The following is a 9,138-nucleotide window of genomic DNA, read 5'->3' on the forward strand; positions in this document are numbered from 1 at the left end:
TCATTGTAGACAAGACATACACCTCGAAATCATTCACTTTGAGGGTACAGCTATGTCATAAACTTCTGGTATCCTTCTGCAGCTAACTGGGTGCAATTACTCATTTACTTTTTTGGTGCGCAACCTAGGTACTTCTTTTATTCCAAACTCTGAACAGGCACACAAATGTGTGGGATGAGTAAGCAAGCTATATCATCTGACAGCTTGGTTCATGGGAAAATGGAAGATGATGCAGCCTAAGCTTTACATTAAAATCAAGATAGAAACTGGAAATAATGGAAGTCAAAGCTGAAGGCAAGAGAGGTGGAAGCCATTTTGAAAGGAAGATAGAAAGCAAGTGCTGTGCTCTACTGATGGTATGTCGATCAGGTTATTAAAAGTTTTCATCTATGAACTAAAATGTCTACTGAAGCTGACATCAAGAGAGAACTACACCTAATTAGCTAGTTGCTCAGTCCTTGCCGAAACCCGGGACCTTTAGATCTTCAGTCTAACGCTCTCCCAACTGAGCTATTTCGGCCAATTGTCAGAGAATACCTTCCTGATGGTTCTTAATCATTGTAGGCAACAAGTGGGCATCTGAGCAATCACTAGGAGGGTACATCTGTGTGTTAAAGTATGCTGTATCCTTCTGCAGCTAACTGGGCACAATTAGTCAATTTATTTTTTATTGCGCAAGCTAGGTATTTCTTTTTTTCTAAACGCTAAATAGGCTAGCAATCTAATACACAGAAATGTGTGGCATGAGGAAGCAAGCTATATCATCTGACACTTTGGTCCAAGGTTAGATGGAAAATGATGCAGGCTACAGTTTACCCTAAAATCGAGATAGAAACGGCAAATAATGGAAGTCAAAGCTGAAGGCAAGAGAGGTGGAATCCATTTTGAAAGGAAGATAGAAAACAAGTACTGTCTTGTACTGATGGTATGTCAATTAGGTTGATGAAAGGTTTTATCAATTAAATAAAACGTCACCAGAAGCTGAATCCAAGAAAGAAACACGCCTAACAAGCTGTCTTCTGAGTCTTTGCCGAAACCTGGGATTGAACCAGGGACCTTTAGATCTTCAGTCTAACGCTCTCCGAACTGAGCTATTTCGGCCACTTATTGCACAGGTCCCTCCGTATTTTTCTTAATCATAGTAGACAAGACATACACCCCGAAATCATTCACTTTGAGGGTACAGCTATGTCTTAAACTTCCGGTATCCTTCTGCAGCTAACTAGGTGCAATTACTCATTTACTTTTTTGGTGTGCAACCTAGGTACTTCTTTTATTCCAAACTCTGAATAGGCACACAAATGTGTGGGATGAGTAAGCAAGCTATATCATCTGACAGCTTGGTTCATGGGAAAATGGAAGATGATGCAGCCTAAGCTTTACATTAAAATCAAGATAGAAACTGGAAATAATGGAAGTCAAAGCTGAAGGCAAGAGAGGTGGAAGCCATTTTGAAAGGAAGATAGAACGCAAGTGCTGTGCTCTACTGATGGTATGTCGATCAGGTTATTAAAAGGTTTCATCTATGAACTGAAATGTCTACTGAAGCTGACTCCCAGAGTGAACTACACCTAATTAGCTAGGTGCTCAGTCTTTGCCGAAACCCGGGATTGAACCAGGGACCTTTAGATCTTCAATCTAACGCTCTCCCAACTGAGCTATTTCGGCCACTTATTTCACAGGTGATGAAGCAGAAAATGAAGGTTTTACTTTTATTAACACGTAAACGTAGTGTGAAATAATCATGTGTGACTTTAACCGAACTAATAAAGAATGTACGGGGACAAAATGTGCCCTCAGAGTAGTTTGCCAACATTTATAAGCGTGCTTTATATAACGTGGTGTATTAGAATTGCACTAATCCGACATAATCGTAAACGTGTGCTATGATTTGCTCGTTTGAAATGTTTTAGCTTAGCATTACTTTAGTGCAGGCTTCGGCCTAGTGGCCTGGTCTCACGGTTTAGATGCTCGTATTTTTCCAATGTGCTATTAAACGTGTACTTTTGCTTGAAGCTGTACTTTTCCACTGAGATCGTTCACATGCTTATCTTAAGGTTTCGTGCCAGCCTGGCATATTTTCTCTTTACTCCAAGGTCGATTTGCAGGTGCGGACAATGGAGGCTCTGAAAGTGAGCTAATTGGTATACAATGTTGCAACTTGCGTACCCATCTCCAAGGATAATGTATGCTTAAGTAAAAGCTTGAGAACTGTCGTTTTTGATTGGACAATTTGAAGCTAACCTATGAACCCTCCAATGGAAGACCCTACTGGATTTGAACTATTGTCTATAAAAACCAGGTGCACGAGAAGAAGGTAGCCATTACGCGCTATGATTGCCATTGCGCTATCATCTGCCATTATTGGACATCCCGCCATTTTGCAGACTTCGTAGCTATTATGGCCCACTTTGCTGCGACGCCATTTTGAAAGAGACTTTGATGCTTTCTCTAATCGAGAGAAAGAGACTTTAATGATTCTTGCCCTAGAGACTTTAACTTTGATCCCTTTGCATGAAGTAGTAGTTTACCTTGCCGCCGTGAGGCAATTGCCCCGTCCACCCCTGCCCCTTTTGCCCCGTCCCATGCTGATCGAGAAACGGTACCTGTGAGACAAAGACTTCCTTGATTGCTGATCGTAATTGGTAAATATGAAAGGAAATTGTAAAATTGCATTGTGTTTCCTTTAGGTAACCAACTGCTGATTTTGATAAGAGCCCTAGTTAGGAGTTTTTCTAAATTAATGTTGCTAAATTGTTTTTGCATGAAGTCCCACATGCCGATGCTAATTTGAGATTAGACGAGGATTCCATATGTCGCACGATGCAATTGGAGATCTTGTTATGATGACTAAATGTATGCAATTAGTTCATTACAGATTATCGTATTAGTGATTTGCATTGCTATTATCAAATGCCTTGTGATTCAAATGCTACATAGATTGCACTTGTTTCGCCGCTATGGACAGCTATTAATGTTCATTTACGTTTATCATTTGGTGTTGAGACACATTTATATTGTGCTAGCTTTGTTAATATAGGGAAATAAATTCACTAACTTTGAATAAACTGGTGTGGTTATTCCTGACTGAAAGGTCAGGGTTCGCCGAAATGTATTCTGGATTAATTGTCAAGTGTTATGTTGATCAAGGTATTGCTTATGTTCGTTATTAATTATTGATTAAAGGAAGTTGACCGATATAGAGTACAGAGAGTCCCACTTAGTCAAAACATTCATCGGCCTAAAGAGCGTCCGAACACAGGTAAAATTATTAGTACGGACCGCTCTATCAGTAGATGGTAGCAGAGGACGGTTTCGTCTTTTGGGACCCTGTACTCTTAGAGTACATGGTGTTGAATTAACGAGCACGCATTTTGAGACCCTACACGAGAAGTTGAATTAGATTTTCTTGGATAAAATAGATTGACAGAATGATGATGGGCTAGGTCCACCGCGACTTTCCCGGGATCTCGGAGCTTGCGAATGGAGAGAATGGAGGTGTGGAATCAGCGTTGGCGGTACTAGTGATGGTATGAGTGAAGTTAGTGTTTTGCGCTTGCACAGCTTATGGCCGCAGGGTGTGTGTGAAAAGGTTGCGAGGATTTTTTCTTTTTTAGAGGATAGCGGAGGTGCGACTCCGAGTGTAGAAGTAGTGAAGTCGTCGAACTTCATAGAGATAGCGGAGGTGCGACTCCGAGTGTGAGAGTAGGGAAGTCGTCGAACTTCATGTGCGTGTGGCGCTTTGTGCATAAAAAGGTCCACGTGGTTGTTGTTGTTGAGACGGGCCCTGCGAGGTCAAGAGACTCCGGAGTATGTTGTTCTATGTTGTGGTCTGGGCGGTTTAGTAGGTTGATCGGGCGTGGTCAACGAGTCGGTACGTGTGTTAGGGAGTGAAAGAAACTTCGACTTCGGGCTTTGACAAGATTCTAAGTGCACTAGAACAGATCATTGACAAGTTGAGAGTAGGTCTGCGGGTCAGATTTGCTTGCGAACGTGGGGACCGAGAATAACTGCCGAGGCTAGTGAAAAGTCCCTAAGGTCCTGAAGCGATTGTGTTACCCTTCCTGTAGTAAACCGACAGATCTGTTTTATTTTTTGGTAGCTCGCGATACATGCAAAGGTTGTTATGAGAGGAGCTGAGTGAAGGAGGACAAGCCGCGAGGCTTTGTCAGCCGCAGTGTGTGTGAGTGTGACGTCACTAGGAGCCGCGCTGGGATAGGTTGGTTGCAGAGAAGGGTCGCGCACGGATTGGACGCAGTCCGTGGGACTCGATTGGAAGGGGAAAGGCAAGCCAAGAGTATTCCGGGAATTAAAGTCACCTATTGATTAAAAACTTTGTGAAATAAAAGGACGAGAAAATGAAATTCTTTAAAGCATTCAGGAGCGCGATGAAGGGGGAGTCTTACATTAAAGCGAGCGTAGGAGAAGAGACGCCACCCGAAGGTACACCAGCTTACATTGTAATGGAAGAGAAGGGGGTAGCTCCGTGCCTTTGGCTAAAGCAATGGCACAAACTGACAGAGAAACATGGGAGCGTAGCGTTCCCGATACATGGGACATTCAATATAAGGATCCTAGAGAATTTGAGATTCACGATGTACGACATGAAGGTGCCTCCAAGGCCAGCACAGTTTGAGGCTCTAGCGATTTGGGAACTAATGGCCAGACAGCAACAGCAGAAGAAGTTTGAGACCAGGATGAGAAAGGTAGAAAAGACACTAGCGGATGCTAGGTGGGATAATGCACAGAAGGTGTGGAGGTCAGATGTATTGCAGGGGATAAAATTGTTTCCCGCAATTACTAAGGAAGAAGGGGAGGCAGGTAAGAAAGCTACCTGTAAGACAGACAGGAAGTGTTCCAAGTATAGAGAGGATGAGGAAAAGTTGAGAAGAGAAGAGGAGTTAGAGGATGAGGAGTTAATCATGCAATTGCTGAACGACCGTCCACCACCTTATGCGGAGAATGGACAAGGTCCAAGTACCAGTTCCGCCCCTCCGGCACCGGTACAGAACAGTGAAACTCAGAGTTCAGGAGCGTCATCGGGATCTAAGGACCCGAGTTTATTGTTCACCCCGCAGATACCGCAGGTTAGGAGAATATATCCAGATGTGCCCATGTTGAAACCAGCAGAAAATTATCAGCCGCAGATGCCAGGGTACTACAGCAGTGACAACAGTGGAGGAATGATTCTAGAACAAACCGTAAGGGGAGTACAGAATGGTCACAACCAGACATTGACACAAGCTGAATCAACCCAGTTTTTGATGCCCCAAAAGCAGATGCAGGGGGGAAACGCACATGCTCAGATGACGGGGAGTCAGATGGGCATGCCGACAATGATGACCCATGGTGTGGGAATGAACATGCCTCAGAACATGGGAAATGGACAAAACCCAGATGCGATATCACTACCCATTACTGTAGGTCCACCGGTACCTTTGTATAGTCAGCCTAACTTAGGTATGAGCGGTCAGGGATCAATGCTGCAGAACGGGACAGAAAGAAGGTGCATAGAAAACACTCCAGGGATAACTCCGATAGCGGCTCAGCCGAATGGATCTGGGTCCTTGATGGAGTTTAGTCCCATATGTGCTCAGTCAACACTGGTGAGGTCGAGTCCCCCACTGATAATACCTCTAACATCGAACACTGAAAAGTTGCCGCAACCATCAATGGCAGTCGATGTGAATGCTACGCTGATGGGGTTGAATGCGCAACAGCTGACACAGTGGTTCAACAGTCTGAATTCCACACAAAGCTCAGCCAGTGGGACGGGAGAAGATTATATGAATAGGATGAGGTTGAACATGGAAGCACAAGAATTGGTGGAAGGGACTATGGGTGTGAATAGGTTGGAGTCCTACTCGGAAGAGGAGCTGAGGTATCTATGTCCAAAGATTACGAAGGAAGTGAACAAGGTACATAAAAGCTTGCAGGAAATAGCCGACAAAAATGGGGTTGACATAGACAAGACAAAACATTTGAGCAGGAGCTACAGGCTGGATTTTGGGGCCACAGATTTTGAACACATGAGGTCAGCAGGCATGAAGGCGCACCTTAGAGAATTGCTGCAGAGTGCACAAGTGTGGAGGTGCTTAGACAAGTGGGAAAGCAGGTGGGTAAAGAGAAAGGAAAAAAGGAGGGACAGTGCTACAGAGCATAATGAGAAAAGACCACAGAGCAGCGAGACAGTAACTATGTTACCAATGAGGGAGACAGCAGGGGGAAAATTAATACATGTACCATGGCACAGAAGTGACATTCAGTCTTTTACGGATGATTTTCCCAAACTGAGAGAGAAACCGATTGAATGGTATCAGCAGACTGACAGGTTTGTGAAGCTTGCAAAATGTCTCTGGGAAGACCTGAACACTCTATTTGAGATTGTGGTCCCGGCAGATTTGTGGGAGGATTGCAAGAGAGCTGTAGGTTGGCCGACAAGTGAACCAGAGAGAGACAGGGAGACGGGTGCACCATCACCTATGGTGATGGGCTTGTACTATAAGGTGATTGAGCATTTGAAGACGAAGGTACCCGCGAAAAATGTGGATTGGCAGAAGATTGATCGAACTGCCCAAGAGGCTAAAGAATCAATTCACAGTTACTATGAGAGGTTGTTGAAGGCGTTCAAGAACTACAGTGGCACGGAAACAATAGAGGCGAAGGACATGCTTCATTTTGTGTTTCGATTCGTGGAAGGGCTGAGACCGGAGATAGGTCAAATGATAAAGTCGCATTTGATTTGCTGGCAGTCGAAACCGATTGATGAGGTGTTGAACTATGCGAAATACTGTAGTGACGAAATTGAAGTGAAACAGAAAAAGTTGAAAGAGAAGGTGATGATGATGCAGCTTAAAGCAGCTCAGACAGGTCTGCAAGGTTTGCAAGGGTTGCAAGGGTTCCAACAGCAGGTACCGCAACCGCAGCCGCAGTTGCAGGGAAACATGGCGTTTCAGCCACAGGCCAGAGGCAGAGGAGGTTTTGTGAATAATGGTCCGGATTTGAACACTGTTGTGACGGGTGTGCAGGCAATGAAGAAGGTGATGCTGTGTCATGTGTGCGGAATTGTCAGTCATTGGAAACGCGAGTGCCCGATGGTGGTGCAGGAAGGTGCAGGTGCAGGTGTAGGTGTTGGTCAGCAAAACAATGATGTCAATGCATTTCAGACAATGAGGGGACCGAAAATGAGAGGTCCAAACCCAAATTTTCAGACCATAAATCAATTGCAGGGATTGCAACCTATGCAGCCGCAGCAGATGCAGATGCCTCGTATGCAGATGACGCAAATGCAGCCAATGCAACAGCAGTTACCTGTGGTACCTAATCAGCAAATGCAAATACCCTTGGCACCAATGAGTCAGCAGCAAGTGATGGTTCCTCCACAGGTCTCGGGTCAGGTAATGAGTACAAATGGCACCGTACAACAGTTCCCACTACACAGTGAGAGTGGAATAAACAATGTATGGGAGAGTGAAAGCTCAGAAGAAGAAGGAGATTGTGTGCTTGCAGCATCCTTGGAAGTTGATCAAAAGGGTCCGTACGTAGAGGGAAGAGTAATGGGTCATCGTGTCTCGTTCTTGGTTGACACGGGAGCCACACGTTCAACTGTTAAGAGCAGTGAAGTACCAAATTTGCCACTCTCAGGGAGGACAGTTCAAGTGGTGGGAGTAGCAAACAGACATCTGACGAACCCAATAACAGATCCGGTACCAGTCAGCATCGGTAACTATCAAGGGGTACATCAGTTTGTGGTATGTGACTCAAGCCCGATAGCACTATTAGGGAGAGACCTATTGTGCAAATTGGGTTGTTCGATCATGTGTTCGAACGAAGGAATAACAATACAGACGAGCAGTGATGGGGAAGAAGAGGACAGTGTAGAGGGGGATGAGATGGAAACTGTAGATGAGGAGTATCCTTTGATTTGTCTTTTCCCGATGATGACTGAAGAGGATATTCCAGCCGAGTTACGGGAAACAGTCGGAAAGGAAGTGTGGGACATGACAGGGAAAGAGGTGGGATTGATGAAAGGAGTGGAACCAGTGAAAGTGACTGTAAAGCCCAATGCAATCTTTCCCCAGACCCCACAATACCACATGGCACAAGACACCCTCTCGAAAGTTGCCCAACTTATTGACGAATTTGTAAAACAGGGAGTACTGAAAGAGGTGTTAAGCAGTCCATGTAATTCACCAATAATGGGACTAATAAAGCCGAGTGGAAAGGTCCGACTCGTGCAGGACTTGAGAAAAATAAATGACATCATAGTCAAATGCTGCCCAGTAGTACCGAATCCAGCTGTGATAATGTTCCAGGTCCCTTGCGATGCTGAGTGGTTCTCAGTCATCGATTTGTCACAAGCATTCTTCTCGGTGCCTCTTCATGAGGACATCCAATTTCTCTTTTGTTTCAAATTCTTAGACAGAGTGTACAGTTGGTGTCGAATTCCTCAAGGGTTTTCTGAGTCACCGTCAATCAGATTCTAAAGAAAGATTTGGAAGCATTAGAATTGCCATTCGAGTCAACTCTAGTACAGTACATTGATGACTTACTGGTCGCATCAAAGACAGAAAGTGGCTGCACAGCCGATACCATTGCTCTGTTGAATCATTTGGGAAGAAATGGACATAAAGTGTCTCCTTCCAAATTGCAGTTCTGTCAGAAGAAAGTGAAATACTTGGGTCACCAGATAGAGAAAGGGTCACGGAGAATAATGAAGGAAAGAATAACGAGTATACTCCAAATGAGTCCACCAAAGACAAGGAAGGAGGTGAGGAAGTTTTTGGGAATGGTGGGCTACTGTCGCCAGTGGATTCCCAACTTCTCAACTCTAGCAAAGCCTCTGCTGAAACTGACCCAGAAGGATGCTTTGGATCAAATTGAGTTGAAAGGAGATGAGATGGATGCTTTTGTTGAAATGAAAGAATGCATGTGCAGGGCTCCAGCTTTAGGTATGCCTGATTACACAAAGCCTTTCACATTGTTTTGCCACGAACGTGATGCATGTTCTTTGTCTGTCTTGACTCAAGCCCATGGTGGCGTAAACAGACCAGTAGCGTATTTTTCAGCTACTTTGGATCCGGTCGCAGCAGCACTCCCAGGGTGTTTGCGCGCCATAGCAGCAGTTGGTATCAGCCT

The 9,138-nt window shown here is 44.6% G+C and overlaps 1 non-coding gene across 1 annotated transcript; it reads right to left on the bottom strand.

Moving 5' to 3' along the window:
• Window positions 1-1,595: 1,595 nt before the first annotated feature.
• Window positions 1,596-1,668, bottom strand: TRNAF-GAA (transfer RNA phenylalanine (anticodon GAA)). The gene has a single exon. It is a non-coding gene; the product is annotated as a tRNA-Phe (tRNA).
• Window positions 1,669-9,138: the final 7,470 nt, after the last annotated feature.

Source organism: Pleurodeles waltl, chromosome 8, assembly GCF_031143425.1.
Source record: "Pleurodeles waltl isolate 20211129_DDA chromosome 8, aPleWal1.hap1.20221129, whole genome shotgun sequence".
NCBI classification, from domain to species: domain Eukaryota; kingdom Metazoa; phylum Chordata; class Amphibia; order Caudata; family Salamandridae; genus Pleurodeles; species Pleurodeles waltl.